Below are 21,240 nucleotides of genomic sequence, written 5' to 3' on the forward strand. Positions count from 1 at the left end.
AACCTAGTACGCATAAACAGGCGAAGATCCGCTACCCTACTGTTCGATTATACTATGGGCGAGAAGCCACTAGAAACAGGAACTACCTTAAAATATTTAGAAGTAACTACCTGGAGCGACCTAAGGTGTGTGGTATTTCAGTTTTATTCTTACGCCTCCAGCATAGAAAATTTCTAGTTTTCAATACATAATTTAAAGATATTGCCTTTCACGATCTGTAGTGAACCAACGATGTGTTTCTCCACTTCGGAATTTCAGTCTTACTTCACTGAGTCAAAGACGACACCAAGGAGAACAGTTTGCGTTCATCAGCTTTTAAACTGCATGCTTTTGTGACGAGCTCCACCATATAGAATTAGCCGCGATTACTAGAGACGTATGCATTTGAATATTATTGCGGAAATACATTTCGAGTTGTAACGCGGGTGCATGCTTGGACCATTCTTAATTATGTGCTCTTACCAATAATAAAGCAAAAAGGTTAAAGAAATTCTCCTTCCGTTATTTATATATGTATATGTGAATTAGCCCATTTAGAAATTTATCTTCCCAGCGCAATTTGCTACATACCTATTATGTTCTTCTGTATCTCTCATCACATGTTAAGAGGCTCCAAATTGATATTAACTAGTTGTTAAGACGTGGGTCTCGTAGTATTATACACAGAAGCGCCAAGCAGAATACGGCGCTGCGGTCGACAACACCAATATAAGATCAGTGTCTGGCGCAGTTGTTAGACTGGATACTGCTGCTACAATGGCAGGTTATCAAGATATAAGTGACTCTGAACGTGGTGTTATAGTCGGCGCACGAGCGATGGGACACAGCACCTCCGAGGTAGTGACGAAGTGGGGATTTCCCGTACGACCATTTCACGAGTGTACCGAGAATATCAGGAATCCGGTAAAACATCAAATCTCCGACTTCGCCGCAAGCGGAAAAAGATCCTGCAAGAACGAGACCAACGATGACTGAAGAGAATTGTTCAACCTGACAGAAGTGCAACCCTTCCGCAAATTGCTGCAGATTTCAATGCTGGACCATCAGCAAGTGTCAGCGTGCGAACCATTCAACGAAACATCATCGATATGGGCTCTCCAAGTCGAAGGCCCACTCGTGTACCCTTGATGACTGCATGACACTAAGCTTTATACCTCGCCTACGCCCGTCAACACCGACATTGGACTGTTGATGACTGGAAACATGTTGCGTGGTCGGACGAATCTCGTTTCAAATTGTATCGAGCGGATGGACGTGTATAGGTATGGACACAACCTCATGAATCCATGGACGCTGCATATCAGCTGGTGAAGGCTTTGTAATGGTGTGGTGCGTGTGCGGCTGGAGTGATATGGGATCCCTGATACGTCTAGATATGACCCTGACAGGTGACACGTAGTTAAGCATCCTGTGTGATCACCTGCATCCATTCATGTCCACTATGCATTCCTAGGATTTGGGCAATTCCAGCAGGAGACTGCGGGACGCCACGCTTCTAGAATTGCTACAGAATGACTCTAAAACACTCTTCTGGGTTTGAACACTTCCGCAGGTCACCAAACCCCCCAGACATGAACATTATTGAGCATATCAGCGGTGCCTTGCAACGTGCTGTTCAGAAGAGATCTCCACCCCCTCGTATTCTTACGGATTTATAGACACTGCTGCAGGATTCATGGTGTCAGTTCCCTCCAGCACTGCTTCAGACATTAGACGAGTCCATGCGACGTCGTGTTGCGGCACTTCTGCGTGCTCGCGGCGGCCCTACACGATATTAGGCAAGTGTACAAGTTTCTGTGGCTTTTCCGTGTATTGTCCAAGCTAGACAACATTCTTTCATGATACAGACATTCCAGTTGCTGTCACAAGAAAGGGAAGACATATATAAAACAGACAGTAGGAAAAGCAGATGACTCTGATATTCAGTTGGAGAATCAATGTAATTCACCCACAAAACAAGTGACTTACAAAACACATGTTGTACCGATCCTTGAGTATTGTTCATGATCCGAAATAAAATCGCTGAATGCGGATATCTTGGCAATAGTTGTGTTGGACATCGATGTACCATCTATTAGATGCATGAAAATTTGTGCCAGACTGGTACTCAAACCCGGATTTCCCGCTTAATTGAGCGATTACTTTAACTACTTTTTTCCAGATGAATATTTTTCTTTATTTTCGTATGTACGGCTGTATATCTTTAATTTTTAAAAACAATGTAAATATGAATATAAAAAATATTAATGAGGCCAATTAATTCACTCAGCTCTCAAATGCAATTTTACCGCTTGAAGAAATGTGAGGAAAAGATTGGCACTAACATGATTTATCAATTTTACTTTCTCTTGCATGCTTTCACTTTCATTGCTTCCCAGTTTTTGTCCGTGTTTTCTTCGGTACCGCCCAGCGGAGATCTGTTGTGTCTACCACGTGCAATGGTTTCTTAAACTGAGATGACTTTATGTATTCCTCCGCAAGTAGTGTCAGCAAACAGATGTCATGCTGACCTTTCCAGTTGTTCGCCATACTCGTGCTCTGCAATGTCGATATTAAGTCTGTCTGTGTTATACTTGTCATTTCACGGAGTTCTTTGATGGAAAGTGTTCCTCGGAAATCTCTTAAAATTGCAGGAAGAACCATGACCAAAATGAACGGTAGCTCAATTTCCCAGGTCTGACAAAGGTTTCTTTGAACTCTAACCTTCAAGAGTTTGTAACTGAATAGCGTCAGGTTTACTACAACCTAGACGCTAATATGGTGTCAAGTTAGCATATAAGTTATTTAGTTTCCATCAGGTGATTCTTTCTCCTTAGAGAAGTACTTGTCAAGGTGTGATCCATGTTTATCTACTTCACAAATTATATAAAACAGAAACGGTTCAACATCAAAATGACTAGTTTTATGGTTAAGGTGCAACTTTGCCATTAAACACAAATTTTGGCTGTGAAAATGAAATGATCGTATGGCATTGTTGGCCGGGAGGCCCCATGCCGGGAAGTTCGGGCGCCGTATTGCAAGTCCTTTTTAGTTGACGCCACTACAGCGTCTTGCGACTTAATGATGATGAAATCATGATGAACACACAACACCCAGTCATAACGAGGCAGAGAAAACCACTGACCCCGCCGGGAATCGAACCCGGGACCCTGTGTGCGGGAAGCGAGAACGCTACAGCAAGACCACAAACTGCTGTACACTTCATGATCTTTCCCATCCACCTTCCAAATGGACAATGTTTCTTTCCTAATTTTTTTTCCGGTTGGTTAGCTTGATGTGCTTTCACTCATATAATAACGGCGAGCCGCATGTACTTAAACAGTAGTCACATATCCAGAGCTTAGGCTGCTTCCCATACTTATCAGGTCATGGACTAAAGTACCAAGTATCTATCTCGTATCGACCTATCTGAATTCAGTCAACGTAGTTTACGTTTCTTGTTGCTTCATGTTCTTACTCCAAAGCAGTGATTGCATGGTCCATTTCATCACACGTCTTTTGAATGTAGTTAATTTCATTGTGACACTTCTTTTGGCTGCTTGTGATTTTTCTATCACTCTGATCTGACAACAAGTTTGATGAATTCTTTTCATCATTCTTCCACTGCTGGTCTGACATGTGGAAGCGAGAGGTCATGACACTATCTCGCTGAAGGCATTCGACGAGCATCCAGTTGTACCCTTCGTAATAAACATAACACTTACGATGACAATCTTGGCCACCGTAGCGTGTCTGGACGATTTCTGCAGGATGCCTTGTATCAGAACTCCGTGCCAAGTAGTGATCGCCAGTGGCGAGGGGCTATTCTTCAACGGATTCGGCACCTTTGTTATCACTTCTGCGATATGTAAAATTGCTGTCTACAGGTTTTTCTTATTTCAACAATATTTCACTGTTTGAGGAATTCACTCCTACGTCACAGCGTCACGACAAACTCCTCGCACTTTCGTCACCGGTAACGCCCACTTCGGCTATCCGCGCAGCCCTCCCGGACTGACCCAAACTTCCATATGTCATACTGTCTACATTCTTACACCATAGTCCCCAACGTTCATGACAGTTTTACTCTGTATTTCCTCACCAGTGAGACCGAGACTATGAAGAATCGAATCCATGTTATTGTCGTCCTTGCGCCCGTCTCGGCATGTAATATAAAATAAAGGACTCTAGTATAGGGATACAGACAGTGTGACATGTAGAAGACTGGTTGAGTCTGGGAAGCGTGCACGGGTAGCCGAAGATGTTAAGGCAACCGCTCGTGATAAGCGGGAAACTCTGGTTCGAGTCCCGGTCTGGCACAAATTTTCATATGTCATTAATAAGTAGTACATTTATGCCTAACGCAGCTGATGCCAAGATATATGCTATTGGCGAATTAATTTTGGGCGGCTGTCATTCGCCATTCACGTCCTTTTACTCAGACATCCAAGTATATATTGTTCATCTTTCATGGAACCTTGCCAAGTAGGATTAATAGAGATCCAACGAAGAACGGTGCATTGCGTCAAGGGATCGTTACCGAGATGCTCAACGAACTCTAGTGGCAGACTCCACAAGAGAAGCGTTGTGCATCATGAATATGTTAAAACGTGTGTTCAAATGTGTGTGAATTCATAAGGGACCAAACTGCTGAGATCATCGGTCCTTGAACCTCCGGCGGGAGGGGCCGCGCAATCCGTGACATGGCGCCTCAAACCACGCGGCCACTCCGCCCGGCCGGATACTTCGACTGTTGAAATTTCGAGAGTGTACGTTCAAAATGGTTCAAATGGCTCTAAGCACTATGGGGCTTAACGTCTGAGGTCATCAGTCCCCTAGCCTTTTTTTTTTTTTGGTCATCAGTCTACTGACAGGTTTGATGCGGCCCGCCACGAATTCCTTTCCTGTGCTAACCTCTTCATCTCAGAGTAGCACTTGCAACCTACGTCCTCAATTATTTGCTTGACGTATTCCAATCTCTGTCTTCCTCTACAGTTTTTGCCCTCTACAGCTCCCTCTAGTACCATGGAAGTCATTCCCTCATGTCTTAGCAGATGTCCTATCATCCTGTCCCTTCTCCTTATCAGTGTTTTCCACATATTCCTTTCCTCTCCGATTCTGCGTAGAACCTCCTCATTCCTTACCTTATCAGTGCACCTAATTTTCAACATTCGTCTATAGCACCACATCTCAAATGCTTCGATTCTCTTCTGTTCCGGTTTTCCCACAGTCCATGTTTCACTACCATACAATGCTGTACTCCAGACGTACATCCTCAGAAATTTCTTCCTCAAATTAAGGACGGTATTTGATATTAGTAGACTTCTCTTGGCCAGAAATGCCTTTTTTGCCATAGCGAGTCTGCTTTTGATGTCCTCCTTGCTCCGTCCGTCATTGGTTATTTTACTGCCTAAGTAGCAGAATTCCTTAACTTCATTGACTTCGTGACCATCAATCCTGATGTTAAGTTTCTCGCTGTTCTCATTTCTACTACTTCTCATTACCTTCTTCTCCGATTTACTCTCAAACCATACTGTGTACTCATTAGACTGTTCATTCCGTTCAGCAGATCATAGCCTTAGAAGTACGTAAACTTAACTAACCTAAGGACATCATACATATCCATGCCCGAGGCAGGATTCGAACGTGCGACCGTAGCAGCCGCGTCGTTCCGGACAGAAGCGCCTAGAACCGCTCGTCCAATGCGGCCGGCACTGTACATACAATAAGAGTCGTGCAACTTATTACTTCCTCCAACATATCTCTCGCGAAACAATTCACGACGAGATAATCAGAAAAACTAAATGCCATACGCAGATCTTTCTACGCCCCATCCGTGAATGGCAGAGGGAAGGGAGGATAACATGGTGGTACCAGAAGTACCTTCCACCACCCTCCATAGGGTGGCCTCCGGTTTATAGACGTAGATGTCTGTCTCTATACTCGCACTCCTAGCGGTGCGAAGGGAGTCTTGCCCCAGTTTTTTTCCTACTTAGTACGTCATATGTGTTTAATTTAGATGAAATTTCCCCTTTTGTGCCACAGTTGTGCTTACGTGTCTCCCTCCCTTCACTCCTCTACTCCCATCTCTACCGCTAGGAGTACTAGGGTCCCCCTAATCTCATAATTTTTTTTCACATAATAAGTCATATGTGTTCCACGTTAGGTTTAAAATGCTCCAGGTATCCCAACGTTATCCCTTACTGTGACATCCCTAGAGATTAAATGTCAAGATTAACGACTCGAAAATTGTTGATAAAACACAGATATAGTTCATTTGAGGCTATTTTTACTTGTCAGCTTGAAAGTTGTACGTTAATATTTCTCTGGAAAGTTGGACATTGATTCTTCTGTGGTGTCCGTACACAGACTCTGAGTCTGAGATGTTATTATCGCGAGTGGTAGCGAGCGAACAGTTGGCAGTAGAAGAACGCAGCCTGCGGTGGAGAGAAGCCGGCGACAGATGAGGTCACAACCTGCCGTGATCGTGTTAGTAGCGACGGAGGTGCTGCTCAGCTGTGGCTGACGTGGCCAGCACGGTAGCTCAGCGTGTTCTACATCTACATCTACATCCATACTCCGCAAGCCACCTGACGGTGTGTGGCGGAGGGTACCTTCAGTACCTCTATCGGTTCTCCCTTCTATTCCAGTCTCGTATTGTTCGTGGAAAGAAGGATTGTCGGTATGCCTCTGTGTGGGCTCTAATCTCTCTGATTTTATCTTCATGGTCTCTTCGCGAGATATACGTAGGAGGGAGCAATATACTGCTTGACTCTTCGGTGAAGGTATGTTCTCGAAACTTCAACAAAAGCCCGTACCGAGCTACTGAGTGTTCGGTCAGAGGGCTGCGTGCTCTTTGTAATAAAAAAAACTGAGTCAAGGAATCTACGATCAACTTGAACGGATGTCTTATGACGTCCGCCCAGACCAAACGCCACGAACTATATCGAACAAAATGAAGAAAAAAAAAGAGGAGACTTCGGTAATTTGCCTTCTTGCTGTGTGTAGTTGTTGCTCGCTTGCGCACAGGAGGGCTTTTGTCAAATTTGTGTCTGCGTACAGTGAAAGTAATATTCCTATCTTTCTCGTGACCATTCCTTCCCGATAGGTAAGTGGTAGCCGGCACGGTAACTCAGCGTGTTTGGTCACAGGGCTAGCTGTCCTCTGTAATAAAAAAACTGAGTTAATGGATCAACAACGAACTGACATGGGTGTCCTTCGACGTCCGCCCCGAGCAGATACAACGAACAAAATGAGATTTAAAAAAAAAAAAAAAAAAAAAAAAAAGCAGTCAGCGCCGCGGCTTGTCACGCCATGGGGCCCGGGTTCGATTCCTGCCTGGGCCGGAGATTTTCTCACCTCAGGGACTGGGTGTTGGGTTGTCCCCATTATCATTTCATCACCATCAGTGCAAGGCAGTGGGAAACCCCCACTGGAATCACTTCCCTAGACGCTCATGCTGTGGACCTCTCTGACGAGGTTTTCCCCAAGACAAGACCTGCCGTAAGGCAGAACACAAAGTTTTTTCTCGTGGCCAGACGTGATTATTGATTAAAGACATTGTGGAATAAGTAAAGTTGTTGCTAATTACTCTGTCGAAGAAAAGGAAAGGTGTGAGTTAAGTTTCTCAGTGTTTAAATTGTTAATTTTCAGAATATAGTAAATTAAAAGTTTTTTTGGTTTCTTTCATTTTTTTACACCGCTTAACTTTGTTAACCAACCCTTCCAGGTCATTCAATTTCTATGTAAAAAAAAAAAGAATCGCAGCAGTTGTTATAAGTAGTTGTGACTGTGCATTACACTCTGCATATCTCGCAGTATTTCTTTTGAATTTTAGCATGATGCTGGATGCAGAATATATATGCAGTTGCAACGGCAAGACGAGGTAAGTTGTCTGTTGCGTGCACGAGCGTTATTGTATTAATTGTTAGATGTCACAAAACATTTTTAAAATCGCTGTTAGATACAAGATAATTTGATTTTTCATTATTGATAGGAATAGTAATAAATTTTTGGATTTTTTTCTCGATCAGAATACTAATCTGGTCAGAGGTGGAGCTTTTCAGATTTCCGTACATTATTCACCGGAATAATAATTGTTACAAATATTTGAACTAAACAATTTTCAACCTCCAGCCCAAACTAATGGTATTGGCGACATATTTTTCTAGATAGTAACTCTAGAACGCCTCGAGAAATTATAAAGGAACTGGCATACGTTATGACTTAGCACCGGGAGACTTCTCTCCACGAAATAATGGAAGCGTACCACGACTGGAACGCTACTCCAGTATTCCAGAAGTCCCGGTGCCGTTTTGTTTTATACAAAAGCCATTAGCCAAATCTAATTTAACGCTGTGTACGGATGAGGTAAGAAGCGTAAAGAACGCAGAAAAACAGCGTTTCCCGACAACTCGGATCAGCTTAGGATCAATCAAACAGTTCGTCAATAATAAAAATGGAAACATTGTCTTGAACCCCGCAGTACCAGGGAGATTCTGTGCTTGCTGCTCACTTAAAAATGGGGAGAGAAATTTGAAAGTTGTACAACCCGTATTTCAGACAGCCACGTACAAGTAACATCATTATGCTATGTACAATGGATGAGAAAAAAAGAAAGCACTTATGTCCAATGAGAAAATTAAGTCACCAAACCAAGAAATAAGTTACGAACACGTAATAATTCACGAAAATCGTTAATGACGGAAACAATTTCATTGTTATAAGAACCCATGCCTCCCCCCACGAACCATGGACCTTGCCGTTGGTGGGGAGGCTTGCGTGCCCCAGTGATACAGATAGCCGTACCGTAGGTGCAACCACAACGGAGGGGTATCTGTTGAGAGGCCAGACAAACGCGTGGTTCCTGAAGAGGGGCAGCAGCCTTTTCAGTAGTTGCAGGGGCAACAGTCTGGATGATTGACTGATCTGGCCATGTAACAATAACCAAAACCGCCTTGCTGTGCTGGTACTGCGAACGGCTGAAAGCAAGGGGAAACTGCAGCCGTAATTTTTCCCGAGGGCATGCAGCTTTACTGTAAGAAGAGAAATTTGTTAACATCGAGTATAGATTTAAGTGTCAGGAAGTCATTTCTGAAAGTATTTGTATGGAGTGTAGCCATGTATGGAAGTGAAACATGGACGATAAATAGTTTAGACAAGAAGAGAATAGAAGCTTTCGAAATGTGGTGCTACAGAAGAATGCTGAAGATTAGATGGGTAGATCACATAAAATTTTCATTTCCGTTAACTATCTGAATAATTTCTTTAATCGCATTATACATTTCTTCAATCTCTTCATCATTTGCAGAGCTAGTTGGCATATAAACTTGTACTACTGTGGTAGGCGTGGACTCCCTGTCCATCTTGGCTACAATAATGCATTCACTATGCAATTCGTATTAGCTTACCCGTGCTCCTATTTTTTAATTCATTATTAAACTTACTCCTGCATTACCCTTATTTGATTTTGTATTTATAAGCCTGTATTCACCTGACCTGAAGTTTTGTTCCTCCTGCCACCGAACTTCACTAATTCCCACTATATCTACCTTTCACCTTTCCATTTCCCTTTTTAAATTTTCTAACCTACCTGCCCGATTAAGCGCTCTGACATTCCACGCTCCGATACGTACAACGCCAGTTTTCTTTCCCCTTATAACGATGTCCTCCTGAGTAGTCCCGCCCGGAAATCCGAATGGGGGACTATTTTGCCTCCGGAATATTTTACCCAAGAGGACGCCATCATTGTTTAACCAAATAGTAAAATTGCGTACCATGGGGCGAAATTACGGCTGTAGTTTCCCCTTGCTTTCAGCCGTTCGCAACCCTAGCGCAGCAAGGCCGTTTTGGTTAGTGTTACAAGGCCAGATCAGTCAATCATCCAGACTGTTGCTCCTGCAACTACTGAAAAGGCTGCTGCCCCTCTTCAGGAACCACACGTTTGTCTGGTCTCTCAACAGATACCCCTCCGTTGTGGTTGCACCTACGGTACGGCTATCTGTATCACTGGGGCACGAAAGCCACCCCACCAACGGCAACGTCCAGGGTTCACGTTTTACTTATGAAAAGTAAATGTTCTCTACACATGTAGCTTGTGGAATGAATGTCAAGGGTAAAAAAAATCTGGGGCAGAGTTTAGCAGACATCTTGACATATGGCTGGAATGGTTGCATGGGCAGAATGATGAAGATGATGACAGTAATATTGCTTTCTCAGAGAACGAGGATCGTTTACATGAAAGCTGTCATACTTTAGGAACAGAACAAGAAGTGTCAAACAGTGATGAATTTGAATCATAGGAAGAAGTGCTTCAAGGCGAGGTATTGCTTTTAGGAGAGGACGGAATAGCTAAATGGAGGAAAAGTAAACCCAAGAATAATGCTCGTTTATCAAAGGCAGGGAAAGATATTACAGAGTTATTCTTCGATGAAAATGTAATACCAGTTGTTGCAACTTTCACTAATATTTAATCAGTGAAGTTCGTGCTACGTTTTGCACGGAAAGGGATGCAGATCAGAGCTTTTATTGCCAGAAAGAGATTTTCACTCTGCAGTGGAGTGTGCGCTGATATGAAACTTCCTCGCTGATTAAAACTGTGTCCCCGACCGAGACTCGAACTCGGGACCTTTGCCTTTCGCGGGCAAGTGCTCAACCATCTTTTTTTACCTTTTTTTTGTTTTTTGTTTTTTTTTCATGTAGTGGACTGGTGGGGGCTCGGGGGGCAAAGTGGGCAGGGGTCGAAAACCCGAGGCCTGGCCACAGTGTCCTCCTCACCACCACCGAGCCTGTGGTGCTTAGGGAAATGGGAGGTGTTGAATAGGATTGGGGAGAAGAGAAGTTTGTGGCACAACTTGACTAGAAGAAGGGATCGGTTGGTAGGACATATTCTGAGGCATCAAGGGATCACCAATTTAGTATTGGAGGGCAGCTTGGAGGGTAAAAATCGTAGAGGAAGACCAAGAGATGAGTACACCAAGCAGATTCAGAAGGATGTAGGTTGCAGTAGGTACTGGGAGATGAAGAAGCTTGCGCAGGATAGAGTAGCATGGAGAGCTGCATCAAACCAGTCTCAGGACTGAAGACCACAACAACAACAAGAACCCATGGAACTGTATTTGTAACAATCTTATCATATCATACATTAGTGATTTAGAAGATGTTATTTGCAATCCCTGACCTATCGCACATGATGCAATTATCTGCAAGAAGGTGTTATCTCATATGACTTTGTAGTGGAGCCTCGTCCTTGAAGTCTGATCTTGTCAGTTGTTAGTATTTAGCTCTCCATGTTGAGAAATTCTAATCTGTTTACGTCGCGAAGCGTAAAAACGCAGTTGCTGACTACGCAGTTTAAGAGCCACAACCGCTATCAGCCTGGTCATACAAATACTTCGTAATAACAATGTCTGTAAGTATGAAATGGAAATATTGATTCAGTCGGCGTCAGAGCAAATGGCTGTCTTCGATTGATTAGTGTGAATGACAAGAGAATTACCACGATAGGCACTTCGATATGCCAGAGTTGTAGATGTCATAAAACGGATGGAGGTTGTTCTTAGAGAAGACTACAAAAGTGGAAAAACACTTGCCTGACGTTTTCGTAGCAAGCAATATTCTGACCAACAGCTGTAATGGCAGATGTCGCCGAACATAGCGCGTATTACTTTGTAGTAAAGCCTCGTCCGTGAAGTGCACTGTATAATTACAAATACAAGCCATCTTTGCAGTAGTTTATGGTTTGTAGTGTACACCACAGCCGGTACTATCTGCAATTGCTCCATAGCAACATATTCCAAGTTAGGAACACAGGTTTGTTAAGTTCTCGTTGTGTTGGTATGATGGTACTGCTCATTACAAGGTATACGAGTGCTACAGCTCCTTACATATTTCTCACTTCATCAGAGGCAAAAGATTTATGATACTCGTCCTAGCAACCTTAGGGCCCTTTGGTTCGATACCAGTAATGAACGTAAAACGCTAAACGGAAAGTATGAAGTTAATGAGATGTGGGTTACAGACTTTACGCCAGACTTGAAATCACGGTCCAACGGGTGGGGGATTCCAGCTTCAATATGACCAAAGAAATTTCCACAATTTCAGTCAAAAGTCAAACAAGCTATGGTCTTTGCTTGTGCCCACGACAGATACAACATAGCGCACAGATTTCCACGTGGGCCACTTGCCATCACAGAGTCTCGTTATTTCGTGCAAAAACTGCACAGAAAAATAAACAAAGCACTATATGATTTGCTCGAGGCCGAAGCACTTCACGACAACGCCGCACATGTCGTATTCGAAGAAGGTGCGCGATTTCCGTTGGGAAGTGTTCGGTCATCCTTCCTAACTTAAGCGTAGACCACCAAATAAACGGCGATAAGTGGGACATGCACCCAGAAGAGCTGATGGTGGATGAGGCAAAGTAGCTGTTTGCTGCATTTCAAGAAACAGAAAAAAAGAAAAAGGCAGGTGATGACCTAATGGAAGGTGAGTAGATAGCTTTATAGCATATCCAATAGCGAAATGGCTGCAAATAGCTCAAGATCGTAACGTTCTGAGAACTCAGAGAAAGCCTTTACCCAACCGTGTATATCAAATGGCTTGTCATGATGAAATTACATTGTTATATACACCATCATAAAAAACAGTATTTCACACAGCAAAATATATTTTCGTATCTTGTGACTCGTTTATGACGACTTGCAGCGAAAGTTCTTTCAGTGCAAACGACATATTGTTTAAGTGACAAGTAAATCTTAAAGCAGACTATGAAATCTGCCTTGTGCCAACTCGATTAATTTTGCGCGTTCACTATTGTGAACGATACTCTTATTGATCCCGGGAGAGAACATTTTATTTTTCGGCCTTTAACAGCAAGCAGGTGGCTTTAAAACAGAAGACGGAGACATTCGTCAGCAACTCTAACAGGAACTGTCACATGATTGCACTTCCTCCTGAGACTTCTTCCTCTATAGTAGAGCCATTGGCCATAAAGGAGGTTTATTATTAGAATACAGACATTTAAGCTCACACTGATAAGCACGGACTCCCAAAGTGTTGTAGAGAATCTACAAAATTCAAAATCTGGCAAACGTAGACTTATTTGTAATGTATTGGAAACCATCATAGAAGCAAGAAAGAAAGAAACAGACATCCAATTTTTCTTGAAAATGGGACATTATGGAATTTTACATAACGAAATGCACTGGAGTCCAATATTAAAGCAACAGACGGAAATTTTGCAGGGTTGCGTTTATTTTGCCACAAAACAATATAAACAGGTGACAGTAAAGTAGAGAAAATGCAAGAACACAGAACGTAAACAATTGCAATATGCATAAAGGCAGACAAAAATGCTTTTCGTTTCTTTCCAACTTAATGGATTTGCAGACACATTCCGACAACTCGTTGATGTGCTCAATATGGGGTGTAACCACCTCTGGCAGCAATACAGGCCTGACAACGACGGGGCATGCTGTGAATGATGTCATCAATTTCATGTTGAGGCAATGACGCTCATTCTTCCTACAGAGCTGCTAGCAAGTCTTGAAGAGTGGTTTGTAGATGCTGACGTAATGCAGCCCGTCTCCCTACAGAATCCCAGACATGCTCTATGGGATTCAAATTGTGAGAGCGAGGAGGCCCCTCTTGTGTGCAGTATCATCCGTTTTCAAGAAAACATCAACCACCCACGTTCTGTGAGATCTGGGCTCACAGCACATCTCAACAACCGCACATGAGGCCCCAAGATCTCGTCACGATACTGACGGTAGGTAAACGTTTCCGAGTCACCAGTACAACTGCAAGAAGGAGGGTTCTAGTCGCCAATATAATCCCTGCCAACACTATTAGGGATCTTCCTCGATATCCGTCTTTTTCCACGATGTTTTGGTCCCGAAATCGTGTTCCACATTCCCTCCAGATGCGAATCCGTCGTGAATCACTCTCCAGACGAAATCGGAACTCGTTTGAGAAAAGAGCATTGGCCCACTTTTCAACCGTCCAGGTGCTATGCTGAGAGTCCACTCTGTGCGCTCCCCTCTGTGAAGACGTGTCAGTGGTACACACGCAGCAGGTCTCCGACAATAAATGCCATTCTGCCGAAGCCTTCTCTGCATAGTTTACCTCTATACAACACGTCCAGCGGATGCTGCGAGGTCAGATACCAGTTGCCGTGCAGTACTAAGGCAGTACCGTCGTGCCCTTACAGCCAAATAACGATCCTCTCTTTCTGATGTGAGCGGTGGTCGTCTCTGTCCTGGTCTTCGGGATACAGTTTCGGTCTGTATGAACTGTCGCCTCATCCGAGAAACAACAGAAGAATTCACATTAAGCCATCGGGCCACATCTGTTTGCGACTGCCGTGCTTCTATTCTTCCTGTGGCCCTCCACCGCATAGAGTTTGGTAGGCGTCTTCTCTGGTGATACTGCGCCATCTGTGACCGTGTACACAGCGATTGTGGATGTGGGACTACCCGGGAAACTTACCCCTTTTGAGAGGTGCATGATTATATTGTGAATTAGATACAAGACTGGGAAGTAGTGGTTCGTTGCTTTAATTTTGGATACCAGTGTAGTCGACCACTTAGCAGAGAGGAGGAAACTATCGACCAGCATCAATCAATCATACTGATTTAAACCCACGATCAAGAAAGTCGCTTACCATGAATGCGACCCTGAATGCCAACTGTCTCAGCAGCATATGGGAGACGCCCAGCCTGCCATACAACCGGACTTCTCTCCTCGATCCTGTCTCGGCTGTGTGCAAACGACATGTCACGTCCATTATTCGTTTGAGGCTGGAACACAAATGTTACCCCCTACATTTACACCGAATAAAAATTCTCGTCTCTGGATGCCGGGATCAGGATCAGCCTGACGTGGCCGCTCCGAGTCACTTAATGCTGGCGTGTGCGGAGGACAGGGAAGCACAAGAAGTTGTTGTTGTGGTGGTCTTCTGTCCTGAGAATGGTTTGATGCAGCTGTCCATGACACTCTATCCTGTGCAAGCTTCTTCATCTCCCAGTACCTACTGCAACCTACATCCTTCTGAATCTGCTTAGTGTATTCATCTCTTGGTCTCCCTCTACAATTTTTACCCTCCACGCTGCCCTCCAATACTAAATTGGTGATCCCTTGATGCCTCAGAACATGTCCTACCAACCGATCCCTTCTTCTGGTCAAGTTGTGCCACAAACCCCTCTTCTCCCCAATCCTATTCAATACTTCCTCATTAGTTTTGTGATCTACCCATCTAATCTTCAGCATTCTTCTGTAGCACCACATTTCGAAAGCTTCTATTCTCTTCTTGTCCAAACTATTTATCGTCCATGTTTCACTTCCATACATGGCTAAACTCCATACAAATACTTTCAGAAATGACTTCCTGACACTTAAGTCTATACTCGATGTTAACAAATTTCTCTTCTTCAGAAACGCTTTCCTTGCCATTGCCAGTCTACATTTTATATCCTCTCTACTTCGACCATCATCAGTTATTTTGCTCCCCAAATAGCAAAACTCCTTTACTACTTTAAGTGTCTCATTTCCTAATCTAATTCCCTTAGCATCACCCGACTTAATTCGACTACATTCCATTATCCTCGTTTTGCTTTTGTTGATGTTCATCTTATACCCTCCTTTCAAGACACTGTCCATTCCATTCAACTGCTCTTCCAAGTCCTTTGCTGTCTCTGACAGAATTACAATGTCATCGGCGAACCGCAAAGTTTTTACTTCTTCTCCATGGATTTTAATCCCTACTCCGAATTTTTCTTTTGTTTCCTTTACTGCTTGCGCAATATACAGATTCAATATCATCGGGGAGAGGCTACAACCCTGTCTTACTCCCTTCCCAACCACTGCTTCCCTTTCATGTCCCTCGACTCTATAACTGCCATCTGGTTTCTGTACAAATTGTAAATAGCCTTTCGCTCCCTGTATTATAACCCTGCCACCTTTAGAATTTGAAAGAGAGTATTCCAGTCAACATTGTCAAAAGCACAAGAAGTATTGTACAGGAAATTGGTTGTAACGGGTTTTCCCCTACCTACTAGTGTTACTTCCTTAGTCTAGAGATCTGATGTAAATGAGCACAATTTGACAGCTGGATACTTAAAATGGTTCAAAAGGCTCTGAGCACTATGGGACTCAACTGCTGAGGTCATTAGTCCCCTAGACCTTAGAACTAGTTAAACCTAACTAACCTAAGGACATCACAAACATCCATGCCCGAGGCAGGATTCGAACCTGCGACCGTAGCGGTCTTGCGGTTCCAGACTGCAGCGCCTTTAACCGCACGGCCACTTCGGCCGGCAAAGGATACTTAAAAGAAGCTGCTATAATACAGACATAAATTTAGTAAAGAATTAACATTTGTATTATACGACTAAAATTGTTGTTCCCCTTTGTAAATTAAGAACTTGTGTGTATACAATGGTTCGCAAAATTTAGGGACGGAAGTAACTTTCCCTTGATGCGTCACATCGAGTAACATAGTTCTATGAAACTTGGACCATACGTAGAAAGAACTGGTGCAGACATTACTGGACAGTATAGTACAGAAGATAACTGAAATAAATACGGCCGGCCGAAGTGGCCGAGCGGTTCTAGGCCCTTCAGTCTGGAACCGCGCGACCGCTACGGTCGCAGGTTCGAATCCTGCCCCGGGCATGGATGTTTGTGATGTCCTTAGGTTAGTTAGGTTTAAGTAGTTCTAAGTCCTAGGGGACTGATGACCTCAGATGTTAAGTCCCATAGTGCTCAGAGCCATTTGAACCAAATAAATACGCCTTGAGACAACTACAAATGAATTTAACTACCTTGAAGTCATGCGATTTATGATGGTGCCCTGAACATTACAAAAGGCGGGACATAGTTCTTAATAGCGTGTGTAATCACCATGGACGGCGATGGATGCTCCCGTACGGCCACTGACAACGAATGGTGGGGCGTTCCATTACTCTACCAGCACAGTTGAAAGCTGCTGATCGGTCGCTGGTGATTGCGGACCTTGTTCAGTATGGTTCTCCAACGAATGCTCGACGATGTTGCTGAGTGCATTAAGTTTTCCACCTTTTGCCATATGACGTTAAGTCCAGCATTGTCGAATGTGATCGTTTTAGTGATTCAGATGTTATGGTGTGGAGAGGCATAATGTTGCATAGGTATATTCTACATCTACGTACGTGATTACTCTGATATTCACAATAAAGTGCCTGGCAGAGGGTTCAATGAACCACCTTCCAGCTGTCTCTCTGCCGTTCCACTCTCGAACGGCGCGCGGGAAAAACGAGCACTTACATTTTCCTGTGCGAGCCCAGGTTTCTCTTATTTTATCATGATGTCCATTTATCCCTATGTAGGTGGGTGGCAACAGAATGTTTTCGCAATCGGAGGAGAAAACTGGTGATTGAAATTTCATGAGAAGATCCCGTCGCAACGAAAAACGCCTTTGCCACTTCAATTCACGTATCATGTCTGTGACAATATCTCCCCTATCTCGCGATAATACAAAACGAGCTGTCCTTAGTTGAACGTTTTCGATGTCATCCGTCAGTCCCACCTGATACGGATACCAGACCGCACAGTAGTATTCCAGAATAGGGCGGACAAGTGTGGTGTAAGCGGTCTCTTTAGTAGACCTGTTGCACGTTTTAAGTGTTCAACCAATGAATCGCAGTCTTTGGTTTGCTCTACCGACAACACTGTCTATGTGATCATTCCAATTTATGTTATTTGTAATTGTAATCCCTAAGTGTTTAGTTGAATTTACAGCCTTCAGATTTGTGTGACTTACCGCGTAATCGAAATTTACGGATTTCTTTTAGTACCCGTGTGAATAACTTCACACTTTTCTATATTCAGGGTCAATTGCCACTTTTTGCACCATACAGATATCTTATCTAAATCATTTTGCAAGTCGTTTTGATCATCTGATGACTTTACAAGGCGGTAAATGTCAACGGCTACTCAGATTGTCTCCTTGTCGTTAATATAGATCAGGAACAATAGAGGGCCTATAACACTTCCTTAGGGAACGCCGGATATTACTTCTGTTTTACTCGATGACTTTTCGTCTATTACTACGAAGTGTAACCTTTCTGACAGGAAATCACGAATCCAGTCGCACAACTGAGGCGATACTCTGTAGGCATGCAGTTTGGTTAGCAGACGCCTGTGAGGAACAGTGTCGGAAACTTTCTGGAAATCTAAAAATATGGAATCAATTTTACAGGCTCTGTCGATAGCACTCATAACTCCATGAGTATAAATAGCTAGTTGCGTTTCGCAAGAACAATATTTTCTAATCCGTGCTATATGTCAATAAATCGTTGTCCTCGAGGTAATTCATATTGTTCGAACACAGCATATGTTCAAACCCCCACAGCAAAACGACGTTAGTGATATAGGTCAGTAATTCAGCGGATTACTCCTACTTCCCTTTTAGCGTATTGGTGTGAGTTGAGCAATTTTCCAGTCTTTATGTACGGATCTTTCTGTGAGTGAGCGGTTGTATATAATTGCCAAATATGGAGCTATCGTATCAGCATACTTGAAAGGAACCTGACTGGTATACAATCTGGAACGAAGGCCTTGCCTTTATTAAGTGATTTAAGCTGCTTTACTACACCGAGGATATCTACTTCTACGTTTCTCATCTTGGCAGTTGTTCTTGATTGGAATTCAGGAATATTTACTTCGTCTTCTTTGGCGAAGGAGTTTCGGAAAACCGTGTTTAATAACTCTGCTTTTGTGGCGCTGTCATCAGTGATTTCACCGTAGTTATCGCACAGTGAATTTATTGATTGCGTCTTGTCACTAGTGTGCTTTATGTATGACCAGAATCACTTTGGGTTTTTTGCCAGGTTTCGAGACAGAGTTTCGCTGTGGAAATTATTGTAAGCATCTTGCATTGAAGAACGCGCTGTCTTTCGAGCTTCTGCAAAACTTTTCCAATCTTGGGAATTATGCATTCTTTTACATTTGGCATGTTTTTTTTCGTTGGCCTTCAAATCTTTGAATGCGCTACATTTACCACTCAACTTTGTGTGACGCCGTACTTGTCCCCCATGTGCTACTCTTCAAGGATTCATTCAGCCCTGAGTTTGTTGGAAGACAATACGCGACCGCTTCGAACTGGACCTAGGGGATATTCGGCAAATGGTTTGGCCTGTCCGCGCGCACCCCCCCCCCCCCCCCACCCGGCCTTCCCCCCGACATAAATCCATCGAGCATGAGTGGGATGCGACGTATTGCAGCTCGTCCACCCACATCAACGACCATCCAGCGTTTATCCACCTTGCCAACACTGCTGCCAGCGTAGCAGCACATTGCAGAACATGTTGAGCCGTCCATGATGGTCCCACAAACTATTAAGAACCATGTCCCGCCTTTTGCAACTTTCAGCGGATCATCACGAATCGCGTTGTCTTCAGCGTAATTATTGTCTTCGTCTAAAAGTATCATTTCTATTCTTAACATTAAGTATTTCTTTCGGTTACTTTCTGAACTAATTTGTAACAATTTTTTCTATGCCTGGCCCAAGTTTTATCGAGCTGTGATACTTGGCAGTCACACTTCATCCTAGACTTACTTCCATCCTTAAGGTTTGCACAACATTGAATACGTGGACTCACGCTATCTTGAATAAGGCACTCCATACGAAACCGTTCTTAAGAATAGACGTGCTCGTAATGTGATCGATCTCCTTAGTACACAACTGGCCATTAAAATTGCTGCACCATGAAGATGACGTGCTACAGAAGTGAAATTTAACCGACAGGAAGAAGATGCTGTGATATGCAAATGATTAGCTTTTCAGAGCATTCACACAAGGTTGGCACCGGTGGCGACACCTACAACGTGCTGACATGAGGAAAGTTTCCAACCGATTTCTCATACACAAACAGCAGTTGACCGGCGTTGCCTGGTGAAACGTTGTTGTGATGCCTGGTGTAAGGAGGGGAAATGAGTTCCATCACGTTTCCGACTTTGATAAAGGTCGAATTGTAGCCTATCGCGATTGCCGTTTATCGTATCGCAACATTGCTGCTCACGTTGGTCGAGATCCAATGACTGTTAGCAGAATATGGAATCGGTAGGTTCAGGAGTGTAACACGGAACGCCGTGCTGTATCCCAACGGCTTCGTATCGCTGGTAGTCGAGATGACATGCACCTTATCCGCATGGCTGTAACGGATCGTGCAGTCACGACTCGATCCCTGAGTCAACAGATGGGGACGTTTGCAAGACAACAACCATCTGCACGAACAGTTCGACGACGTTTGCAGCAGCATGGACTATCAGCTCGGAGACCATGGCTGCGGTTACCCTTGACGCTGCATCATGGACAGGAGCGCCTGAGATGGTGTACTCAACGACGAATCTGAGTGAACGAATGGCAAAACGGCATTCTTTCGGATGAATCCAGGTTCTGTTTACAGCATCATGATGGTCGCATCCGTGTTTGGCGACATCGCGGTGAACGCACATTGGAAGCGTGTATTCGTCATCCCCATACTGGCGTATCACCCGGCGTGATGGTATGGGGTGCCATTGGTTACACGTCTTGGTCACCACTTGTTCGCATTGACGGTACTTTGAACAGTGGACGTTACATTTCAGATGTGTTACAACCCGTGGCTCTACCCTTCATTCGATCCCTACAAAACCCTATATTTCAGCAGGATAATGCACGACCTCCTGTTGCAGGTCCTGTACGGACTTTTCTGGATACAGAAAATGTTCGACTGCTGCCCTGGCCCGCACATCCTCCAGATCTCTCACCAATTTAAAACGTCTGGTCTATGGTGGCCGAGCAACTGGCTCTTCACAATACGCCAGTCACTACTCTTGATGAAATGTGGTATCGTGTGGAAGCTGCATGGGCAGCTGTACCTGTACACTCCATCCAAGCTCTGTTTGACTCAATGTCCAGGCGTATCAAGGCTGTTATTACGGCCAGAGGTGGTTGTTCTGGGTGCTGATTTCTCAGGATCTATGCACCCAAAATGCGTGAAAACGTAATCACATGTCAGTCCTAGTATAATATATTTGTCCAATGAATACCCCCGTTTATCATCTGCACTTCTTCTTGGTGTAGCAATTTTAATGGCTAGTAGTGTATACTGTACTACCCACAGAACGTAGCTTACTCTGTCATTTCACTTTAAATCAAAGTTTTATGTTAACTCTGTACAGTTACTGACTGTGTGGTCGATGTTGCCTACAGCCAAAATAAATTTTTTTTTTTTTTTACAA

At 43.7% G+C, this 21,240-nt stretch overlaps 1 pseudogene; it reads right to left on the reverse strand.

The window, feature by feature from the left end:
• Nucleotides 1-2,784: 2,784 nt before the first annotated feature.
• Nucleotides 2,785-21,240, reverse strand: part of LOC124778887 — a 42,133-nt pseudogene continuing 23,677 nt past the window's right edge.

The sequence above is a fragment of the Schistocerca piceifrons genome, chromosome 1, assembly GCF_021461385.2.
Source record: "Schistocerca piceifrons isolate TAMUIC-IGC-003096 chromosome 1, iqSchPice1.1, whole genome shotgun sequence".
NCBI lineage: Eukaryota > Metazoa > Arthropoda > Insecta > Orthoptera > Acrididae > Schistocerca > Schistocerca piceifrons.